The sequence below is a fragment of the Gekko japonicus genome, unplaced genomic scaffold (genome assembly GCF_001447785.1).
Source record: "Gekko japonicus isolate JY-2015 unplaced genomic scaffold, Gekko_japonicus_V1.1 scaffold424, whole genome shotgun sequence".
NCBI classification, from domain to species: Eukaryota; Metazoa; Chordata; class Lepidosauria; order Squamata; family Gekkonidae; genus Gekko; species Gekko japonicus.
This window is the reverse complement of record NW_015165247.1, coordinates 315,180-325,679: the sequence shown is the minus strand read 5'-3', so window position 1 is coordinate 325,679 and position 10,500 is coordinate 315,180. Positions and strand designations below refer to the sequence as shown.

General features: G+C 52.8%; 1 protein-coding gene across 1 annotated transcript in view; it reads left to right on the top strand.

The window, feature by feature from the left end:
- PI4KB (phosphatidylinositol 4-kinase, catalytic, beta) overlaps window positions 1-10,500 on the top strand; it is a 92,677-nt gene that overhangs the window by 722 nt on the left and 81,455 nt on the right. Inside the window, exon 2 of the mRNA XM_015410092.1 lies at window positions 6,962-7,084. The gene's annotated coding sequence lies outside the window, so the exon portion shown is untranslated. The remainder of the gene's footprint in view (window positions 1-6,961; window positions 7,085-10,500) is intronic.

The following is a 10,500-nucleotide window of genomic DNA, read 5'->3' as shown; positions in this document are numbered from 1 at the left end:
AGAGCCTACACTCTGCCATGTTCCCCAACCTGGTGCCGAAGTGGCTCACGCCGTTCCCCTCCCCTCCCCGCTTTATCCTCACGACAACCCTGCGAGGTAGACCCAACTGGATTGGAGGGCAGTTAGCACCCTAGAGATGTCAGAGGAGCCGTGCTGCATCAGAGCAGTGAGGGTCCATCTCGCCTAGCGTCCTGTTTCGCGCCATGGCCAACCAGCCCCCCTGGAGGGCAGACCGGAGGCTAAAAAACTGTGAGCTGGCTCACACTGACTCAGCCTAGAGGGAACACTGGTTAGTCTTAAAGGTGCCACTGGAGACAGACTTTGGTGTAGTGGTTAAGCGTGCGGACTCTAATCTGGGAGAACCCGGTTTGATTCCCCACTCCTCCACTTGCACCTGCTGATGTCACCTTGGGTCAGTCACAAGCTCTGACAAGAGTTGTCCTTGAAAAAGAGCCGTTTCTGTCAGAGTTCTCTCAGCCCCACCCACCTCACAGGGTGTCTGTTGTGGGGAGGGGAAGGGAAAAGGAGTTTGAAAGCTGCTCTGAGACTCCAAGTGAAGGGCGGGGTATAAATTCAATCTCTTCTCTTCTTCTTCTTCTTTTTAAAGTGGCTATGAACTTGGGGGACTGTGTGCATGCAGAGGCGGTGCCTTTCCACTGATCCACGGGCCTTCCCCACAGTGTAGCATCTGGGTAGAACTAAGAGTTGGGAGAGCCATGTTCAAATCCTTCCTCTGCGCTGAGGCTCACTGAGTGATCTCAGGCCGGGTGTGCTCTCTCAGCTGGACAGGCCTCACAGGGTGGGGAACGGAGGAAGATGTGTACTGCCCTTTGCTCCTTGGAGAAGGAATGCGATAAAATGTGGGAGATAAAACCCCTCCTGTCCTTTCTTAGCGTGAGTCCCAATTATTCCCTCTCTTTCTTTCGTTTGCCCTTTGCTAACACTAGTCATCTTGAACCCGCCGTTGCTACCCAAGGATCCTTTCCCTGAATTCCCCACTGCTTGGCATGCAGGAGGTCCCAGGTTTAATCCCCAGCATCTCCAGTTGAAAGGACTAGGCAGGAGGTGACGGGAAAGACCTCCGCCTGAGACCCTGGAGAGCTATAAAGAGGGGCTGTGGCTCAGCGGAAGAGTCTCTGCTTGGCATGCAGGAGGTCCCAGGTTCAATCCCCGGCATCTCCAGTTCAAAAGGATCAGGCGGGAGGTGACGGGAAAGACCTCCGCCTGAGACCCTGGAGAGCTGTAAAGAGGGGCTGTGGCTCAGTGGAAGAGCCTCTGCTTGGCATGCAGAAGGTCCCAGGTTCAGTCCCCGGCATCTCCAGTTAAAAAGGATCAGGCGGGAGGTGACGGGAAAGACCTCCGCCTGAGACCCTGGAGAGCTGTAAAGAGGGGCTGTGGCTCAGCGGAAGAGTCTCTGCTTGGCATGCAGGAGGTCCCAGGTTCAATCCCCAGCGTCTCCAGTTAAAAAGGACCAGGCAGGAGGTGATGGGAAAGACCTCCACCTGAGACCCTGGAGAGCTGTAAAGAGGGGCCGTGGCTCAGCAGCAGAGCCTCTGCTGGGCATGCAGAAGGTCCCGGGTTCAATCCCCGGCATCCCCAGTGAAAAGGGCCAGGGAGGAGGTGATGCGAAAGACTTCAGCCTGAGACCCTGGAGAGCCACTGCCAGTCTAAAAAAATACTGACCTGGATGGACTGTAAAGAGGGGCTGTGGCTCAGTGGCAGAGCCTCTGCTTGGCGTGCAGAAGGTCCCAGGTACTGACCTGGATGGACTGAGGTTCTGATTCAGTATAGGCACTTTGTGTGTTCATGTCTCTCATTTCTGCCTTGTCAGAGTTTAAGAACATAAGAGAAGCCAATGTTGGGTCAGGCCAGTGGCCCACCCAGTCCAACACTCTGTGGTCACACAGTGGCCAAAAATACCAGGGGCCATCGGGAGGTCCAGCAGGGGGGCCAGGACACTAGACGCCCCTCCCACTCTTGTCCCCCCCACCCAAGCACCAAGAAGACAGAGCATCCCTTGCCCCAGACCGAGAGTTCCTATCTATACCTTGTGGCCAATAGCCCCTGATGGACCTCTGCTCCAGATGTTGATCCAATTCCCTCTTGCAGCCGTCCATGCTTGTAGCCGCCACCACCCCATGTTTGGACCCTCGGGGTTGTTTCCGTTCACCCTCCCTGCTTCCCTCCCTCTCCTGACGGGTGGCTGTCTCCCTCCCTTCCTCCCCCTGCCAAATTATGCAGTCCTCAGTCGCTGCCGGCTGTCCAAAGTCCCGGCTCGAGCCTCTTCACGTGGTGTTTTGCAGGAGTTAAGGTGGAAAAGGTGAATCCGGGTCAGGTTTGTTTTGTTTTGCAAAGTTTTGTGTGTGTGTCTGCTTTTATTATCTTTTGGGGAAGACGCCATCTAAGTAAATACTTGTCGCCGTGGTGGTTGCGCGCGAGGTATAAGTAGTATGCTGTTTGTAAGACGCTTGCCTGTGGCAGTTAAGGGTTGTCTGTGCGTGACTCGCCCTGAACTGTATGGCCCAGGCTAACCTGATGCGATTGGATCTCGGAAGCTAAGCAGGGCCGGCCCTCTGTTAGTACTTGGATCACTGAGGAAGGCCACGGTTGCTATGTAGACGCAGACAAGGGCAAACAAGTTTGGCGTCGTGGTTAGGAGCGCGGCCTCTGATCTGGGAGAACCGGGTTTGATTTCCTGCTCCTCCACATGCAGCTGCTGGTGTGACCTTGGGCCAGTCACAAGTTCTTTCAAAGCTGTTCTCTCACGAGCAGTTCTCGAAGGACCTCTCTCAGCCCCACCCACCCCACAGGGTGTCTGTTGTGGGGAAGGGAAAGGAGATTGGAAGCCGCTCTGAGACTCCTTCGGGTAGTGAAGGGCGGGGTATAAAGCCAATCTCCACCTTCTCCTCCTCCTCTTCTTCTTCCCCACTCCTCCACTTGCAGCTGCTGGATGACCTTGGGCAAGCCATAGTTCTGTCAGAGTTGTTCCTGAAAAAGAGCAGTTTCTGTCAGAGTTCTCTCTGCCCCACTGACCTCACAGGGTGTCTGTTGTGGGGAGGGGAAGGGAAAGGAGTTTGTCAGCCGCTCTGAGACTCCTTCGGGTAGTGAAGGGAGGGGGATACATCCAATCTCTTCTTCTTCTTCTTCTGGATGACCTTGGGCAAGCCGTAAGAGCTGTCCTTGAAAAAAGAGCAGTTTCTGTCAGAGTTCTCTCCCCCCCACTGACCTCACAGGGTGTCTGTTGTGGGGAGGGGAAGGGAAAGGAGTTTGTGAGCGGCTCTGAAACTCCTTCGGGTAGTGAAGGGCCAGGGGTATAAATCCAATCTCCTCCTCCTCTTTCTTCTTTACATCTCTTGCCCTGACCTGGTTAACCCACAGTAGCTTGATCTTAAGAACATAAGAGAAGCCATGTTGGGTCAGGCCAGTGGCCCCTCCAGTCCGACACTCTGTGTCACACAGTGGCCAAAAATACCAGGGGCCATCAGGAGGTCCAGCAGTGGGGCCAGGACACCAGAAGCCCTCCGATTCTTGCCCCCCCCCAGCACCAAGATTACAGAGAAGAGAAGCCATGTTGGATCAGGCCAGTGGCCCCTCCAGTCCAGCACTCGGTGTCACACAGTGGCCAAAACCCAGGGGCCATCAGGAGGTCCACCAGCGGGGCCAGAACTCCAAAAGCCCTCCCCCCCTCCCCCCCCCCCCAAAGCACCAAGAATCTTGTTAGATCTTGGAAGCTGAGCAGGGCTGACTCTGGTGAAAACTTGAATGGGAGACCACTAAGGAAGTCCAGGGTTGTTACACAGAGGCAGGCCATGGCAATCCACTTCCGAACGTCTCTTGCCTTGAAAACCCTTTGGGGTCTCCATAACTGGGCTGTGACCGGACAAGGAAGTTTCACGGGGGTGGGGGGGGATTTATTTATTTTTGTTAAATAACCTCTCCTGCCAGTTCACCACCACCACCACCACCATGAGATGGTTTTGTTGAATGCAATTTCCCTGTGTCTGGCTTCTCCAGAACGACGTTTGAGTCCTTTAAGACCGACACGTTTAACTCCAGAATAAAGCTTTATTCCAGGAAAGATTCCAGAATAAAACTTATACCCAGAATAAACCTTTGTTGGTCTTCAAGGTGCCGCTGGACTCAAACTTTGCCCTGCTGCTTCAGACCAACACGGCTCCCCCCACCCCCACCCCCGAATCCGGCGTCTCCAGAGTTTCTGTCGCTGCCCTGGGAGAGACAGACCTGTGGCTGCACTGTAAAGCTGGGCGGAAGCAGATCTGCCCGCTGGCAAGGAAGGAAATGACTTTTTTCTTCTTCTGCTTCCCCACTCCCGAGCATTTTGTGTCCTAATACCGGTTGTGCATGTCGTGATGCCGGCTGCACCGTTGCGAGTTAGTAAGCGGCGCGTCGAAGGCCTTCTCAGTCCAGTTGTTGTGTTACAATCCGGTTTCTCCCCCTTCCCTGCGCAGCTGCTGAGACGGTCTTTCAACTGAGAACCACGACACAGACTGGTGTACCAAGTTTCCCTGTGAGATCTCTGCTCAAGAAAGCTGCAAAAACATGCGCTTATATACTTACCACAATAGATATCTATTCATTCACATCAAGTGAAATCATACAGAAGTTTACAATATTTTGAAATAATCGGAACAATACATCTCATAAGATGGTGTAACAGGTAAGTGAAACAGTATGAGTTGTTGACAAAAATCTCTGGTTTTCAGATTCCATTTCGAAGAGACTTCCTCTGAATGTCTACGGACTTCTGCTTAGACGGGCATAGACGGGTAGGTGTTACTAGGGAATATGCCTGTCTAAGCAGAAGTCTTAATTAAGATCGCTGGGAATAAGATCAACAACCTCAGATATGCAGATGATACCACTCTAATGGCAGAAAGTGAAGAGGACCTTAAGAGCCTCTTGCTCTGAGTGAAAGAGGAGAACACAAAAGTGGGCTTGAAGCTCAACATCAAAAAAACTAAGATCATGGCATCCGGCCCCATCACTCCTTGGCAAATAGAAGGGGAAGTCGTGGAAGTAGTGACAGGCTTCACGTTCCTGGGATCCCAGATCACCACAGACTGTGACAGCAGCCATGAAATTAAAAGACTCCTGCTCCTTGGGAGGGAAGCAATGGCGAACCTAAACAGCATGATAAAAAGCAGAGACATCACCCTCCCAACAAAAGTCCGCATGGTCAAAGCAATGGTATTCCCAGTAGTCATGTATGGCTGCAAGAGTTGGACTATAAGGAAGGCCGAGCGCCGAAGAATAGATTCTTTTGAACTATGGTGCTGGAGAAGACTCTTGAGAGTCCCTTGGACTGCAAGAAGATCAAATCGGTCAATCCTAAAAGAAACCAACCCTGACTGTTCCCTGGAAGGCCAGATAATGAAGCTGAAGCTCAAATACTTTGGCCACCCAATGAGAAGGGGGCACTCACTGGAGAAGGCCCTGATGCTGGGAAAGATTGAAGGTCAGAGAAGACGGGGGCGGCAAAGGATGAGATGGTTAGACAGTGTCATGGATGCAACGAACATGAAATTGAGCCAACTTCAGAGGACGGCGGAAGACCGGAAGGCCTGGCATGATCTGGTCCACGGGGTTGCGAAGAGTCGGACTCGACTGTGCGACTGAACAACAACAACAAGCAGAAGTCTGTAGATCACGGATCAGGAAATCAACAGTTTGGAATGAATACTTATTGGAAACCAAAGAAAACATCTTGTTGTTTGTTGCCACTCAAAAAGTTTGATGACGTTCAGAGGAAGTCTCTCCGAAACGGAATCTGAACTCCGGAGATTTTCGTCAACAAACTCATACTGTTTCAACTTACTTGTTACATCGTCTTATGACATGTGTTGTTCCGATTATTTCAAAATATTTTAAACTTTTGTATGGTTTCACTTGATGTGAATGAATAGATATCCATTGTGATAATTATATAAGTGCATGTTTTTGCAGCTTTCCTGTGTGTTTTTTGCTGTCATCCTATTTGCGGCTGTGACCTTTTTGTTGTAGGTAGATCTCTGCTCAAGGCAGATGTGGTGTTACACTCTGCTTTGTATCTTCTTATCTCCCCCACCCCAGAAGAGGATCCGGGGTCCTTTGGTCCATCAAAGTCGGTACTGTCTACTCAGTTTGGCAGCCGCTCTCCAGGGTCTCAGGCAGAGAACTTTCACATCATCTGTTGCCTGGTCCTTTTTGGTGTCGCGGTTAAGTGCATGGACTCTAATCTGGGAGAACTGGGTTTGATTCCCCACTCCTCCACTTGCAGCTGCTGGTGTGACCTTGGGTCAGTCACAGGTTCTCTCAGCTGTTCTCTCAAGGGCAGTTCTCGAAAGAGCTCTCTTAGTCCCACCTTCCTCACAGGGGGTCTGTTGTGGGGAGAGGAAGGGAAAGGAGGTTGTAAGCTGCTCTGTGACTCCGAGTGAAAGGCAGGGTATAAATCCAATCTCTTCTGGGGATTGAACCTGCGACCTCCTGCCTGCCAAGCAGAGGCTCCGCCACTGAGCCACAGCCCCTCTTTACAGCTCTCCGGGGTCTCAGGTGGAGGTCTTTCCCATCACCTCCTGCCTGGTCCTTTGTAACTGCAGATGCCGGGGACTGAACCTGGGACCTCCTGCATGCCAAGCAGAGGCTCTTCCACTGAGCCACAGCCCCTCTTTACAGCCCTCCAGGGTCTCAGGCGGAGGTCTTTCCCATCACCTCCTACCTGCTCTTTTTTAACCGGAGACGCTGGGGATTGAACCTGGGACCTTCTGCCTGCCAAGCAGACGCTTTCTCACTGAGCCACCCGCAACCCCTCCCCTTTGTAACTTGGTACCTTGTGTGTGGTGGTGCCAGGTTCAAAGATGGCAACTCTTACCTTTCCGATCTCCTCCATGTTTTGTTACCATCGACCGGGCGAGTTCCGTCGGAGGCTTAACCTTTCTCCTCTTCCTCCTCCTCCTCTCCGCAGCCCCGCAGGAATCCCACCGGGAACCACTCTCAGTCGGCATCTCCCGAGATGGCGACCTCGGTTGACTTTGTGGGCGTGTGTCTGAGCAGGGGCAAAGTGCCCGGGCGGATGGGGACGCAACAGGTAGGTGGCATGCCCACTAGCCTCCTTCTGCGGGGCCCTCGGGGGACAGGCAGGAGGCTGGTGTTTTTTTCTGATATCTCTTGAGTGGATACGTCTCAGGCTCTAGAAGAGACGGAGAAAGACGGCTTAGTCCATAGCATTTGCTGACTGGTAGCCTTGAGGCTGCTTGTCCGCTGGGCCCCACAGCCCCCCTTCTCCCTGTTTTTCTCCCTCTTGCACCTCCCCCCCCTCCAGTGTTAACTTGCAGGAATGAGGGGCCTGCTTGGAGACCTTCAGAGACCAGGCGGGTGGTGACTCAAGGCCAGGGCCTTTTCTGGGGCCAAGTGCCCTGGCCAGTCTGGTGCTGCTGATAAAAGGTAAAGATTTCCCTTGCTCAATAGCCAGTCGAATTAACATAAGAACATAAGAGATGCCAATGTTGGATCAGGCCAAAGGCCCATCCAGTCCAACACTCTGTATCACACAGTGGCCAGAAATACCAGTGCCATCAGGAGGTCCACCAGTAAATAAAATTTATTTATTTATTGTTTATAGTTATATCCCGCCTTTCCAGATATCTGGCTCAAGGCGGCTAGCAACAGTAGAATGGTATAAACAACCAAGTTAAAGCAATTCATAAATACCATACCAGTTAACACAACACCAGTTGCAATGAACCCAACAGAAATGGCGGCCATCCGGATCCCATCCAACGATAGGGGTAGCGTCCAGGGAAATCTCAGGCCCGAGGGTGTTCCAAAATTCCAGACCAGACGATGTTCCAGGGCACACTCATCAGTGGCAGCCCCTAATCGAAAGTGTGGCGGAAGAGCTCCGTCTTTCAGGCCCTGCGGAACTGTAAAAGTTCCCGCAGGGCCCTGATATTCTCCGGGAGCTCATTCCACCAGGTTGGGGCCGCCACTGAAAAAGCCCCGTTTCTGGTGACATTCAGCCTGGCTTCTTTCGGACCAGGGAGGGTCAGGCAATGTTGCGACCCTGACCGCAGTGCTCTCTGGGGCACATAGGGGGAGAGGCGGTCCCTCAAGTAGGCAGGCCCCTGAGCACATAGGGCTTTAAAGAATCCGGTTCTAGGGGTGCGGTGCTCATATCCGTTTCCAAGCTGAAGAGCCAGCGCTGTCCGAAGACTTTTCCGTGGTCCTGTGGCCGGCATGACTAAACGCCAAGGTGCATGGAACGCTGTTACCTTCCCACCGAAGTGGTACCCATTTGTCGACTTGCCATTTCTTGCTTCCGAACTGCTAGGCTGGCAGGAGCTGGGGCCAGAGACAGGAGCTCACTCCGTCACGTGGCACTCGGGTCTCGAACTGCCGAACTACCGACCTTCCGGTCTGCAACTCAGCATCTTAACCTCTGAGCCACCACGGCACCCCTCTGGTGCTAATAGGATGCTTTTAAAAACAGGACTGTCAGAAGATCATCTGACGAGGACTCAGACTCAAAACTTGGGGCGGCAGCCCCAAAAACAAGGTATAAGTTGAGAAAGGAAAAGGATAGATGGAGACTTGTCACTGTTTCTAGGATCCTTTACAAGGGCTTTTACCATTTTTTATATTGCTTTTTACGAAGTCGGATACATAGGTGTTATCGTATGTTTTAACTTTAAATAGAATGTTTGATGACCACATCCAATGAACTTTAACTGAAATTGTAAGCTAAAAGCTAATTTTTACAAGGACTTTGTATGACCACCATCTCTTGGGTTCTTAGGGTTTTTTTTTTTTACTTCGTTGTCTCCCATAGTTTGTAGATTCCCTCCCTTATTTTCGTTGTCGTTTATAGAAAATGCAATTTTAAAAATCCCCTACGGGGGGTGGGGGGGGAAAAAAAAAACAAAAAACAGGACTGTCTGCTTCAAGATGGGCTGCTGTGTTCGTCTTTCTGCAGCAGCAGGAAAGAGCAAGAGTTCCAGGAGCACCTTCAAGACTAACAAAACTTGTGGCAGGGGGGGGGGGGGGTCACTGGCTCACTTCTTCAGTTATCTGAAGAAGTGAGCCGTGACTCACGAAAGCTCCTCCCCTGCCACATAGTTTGTTAGTCCTGAAGGTGCTCCTGGACTCTTGTTCTGTCTGCTTTGAGTATTTGAAGGGCTGTCATTACAGAGGAGAGCCACGGTGGCTCAGAGGTTAAGACGCTGAGCTGCAGACCGTAAGATCGGTAGCTCGGCAGTTCGAGATCCGAGTGCTGCATGACGGGGTGAGCTCCCGTCTCTGGCCCCGGCTCCTGCCAACCTAGCAGTTCGAAAGCAAGAAACTGCAAGGAGACAAATAGGTACTGCTTCGGTGGGAAGGTCGCAGCGTTCCGTGCGCCTCGGCGTCTAGTCATGCCGGCCCCCATGACCACAGAGAAGTCTTTGGACAGCGCTGGCTCTTCGGCTTGGAAGCGGAGATGAGTGCCGCCCCCTCGGGTCGGATTCGACTGGCTTTCGAGCAAGGGAAACCTTTACGTTACATTACAGGGGATGGAGCGGAGTTGTTTTCCGTTGCCCCAGAAGGTCCAACGGGAACCAGCAGGTTGAAATTAAATCAGAAGAGTTTTTGGCAAAACGTTAGGAAGACCTTCCTGACACTTGGGGCGGTTCCCCAGTGGAGCAGGCTTCCTCGGGAGGTGGTGGGCTCTCCTCCTTTGGAGGTTTCCAGACAGAGGCGATTAGATGGCCATCTGACAGCCATGAAGAGTCGATGGCTCACTGTGAATTTAGGCAGACGGTGAGAAGGGGGGCAGGAAGGGAGGAGCCAGTGCTCTGCCCTTCTCGTGGCTCTTTCTTACATGCCTGGAGGGGGGGGGGATGCCAGTGGCCACTTTAAATAAATAATAAATAAATAAATATTTATTTGGGGTCAGGAAGGAGTTTTCCTCCAGGTCATATTGGCCCAGGGATCCTGGAGGTTTTTTTTTGCTTTCCTCTGGAGATAGGGCCCAGGGTCACTGGGGGAGTGCGGGGGGGGGGAGTAACTGTGAATTTCCTGCATTGGGCTGGGGGTTGGACTAGATGACCTTCGGGGGGACCCTGCTGGTCCTGTGTTTCTCACTCCCCGGCCATCTGTGACTCGCTGGCACTGGCTCAGCCATGAGCCGCTTTGGAGAAACCGGTGGCCTTGCTTGAAGGAGCCCGGGGCAGCTCGCCCCGCTTTGTCGACGCTCCATGGTCAGAGCTGACCTCAGCTCCGCGTGCGCATCGGAAGTGCTGTGCATGCATCAGAGTCCAACCAGGGGTCATTTCCCGCGGGAGCGCACAGGAGCAGAGCTCTGGCAGTAAGGAGCCCGGGGGGTGGGCACATGCAACAAGCCCCGCCCCCTGCACCTCTCAGTCGGGCCACGAGGAGCAAGAAGCGGCCAGGTAAGTTGCAGAGGCCACCCCCCCTCGGCCCGCCTTCAGGTACAAGCTCTCCCTCCTCTGTGAGGGCAGATCTGCGTGT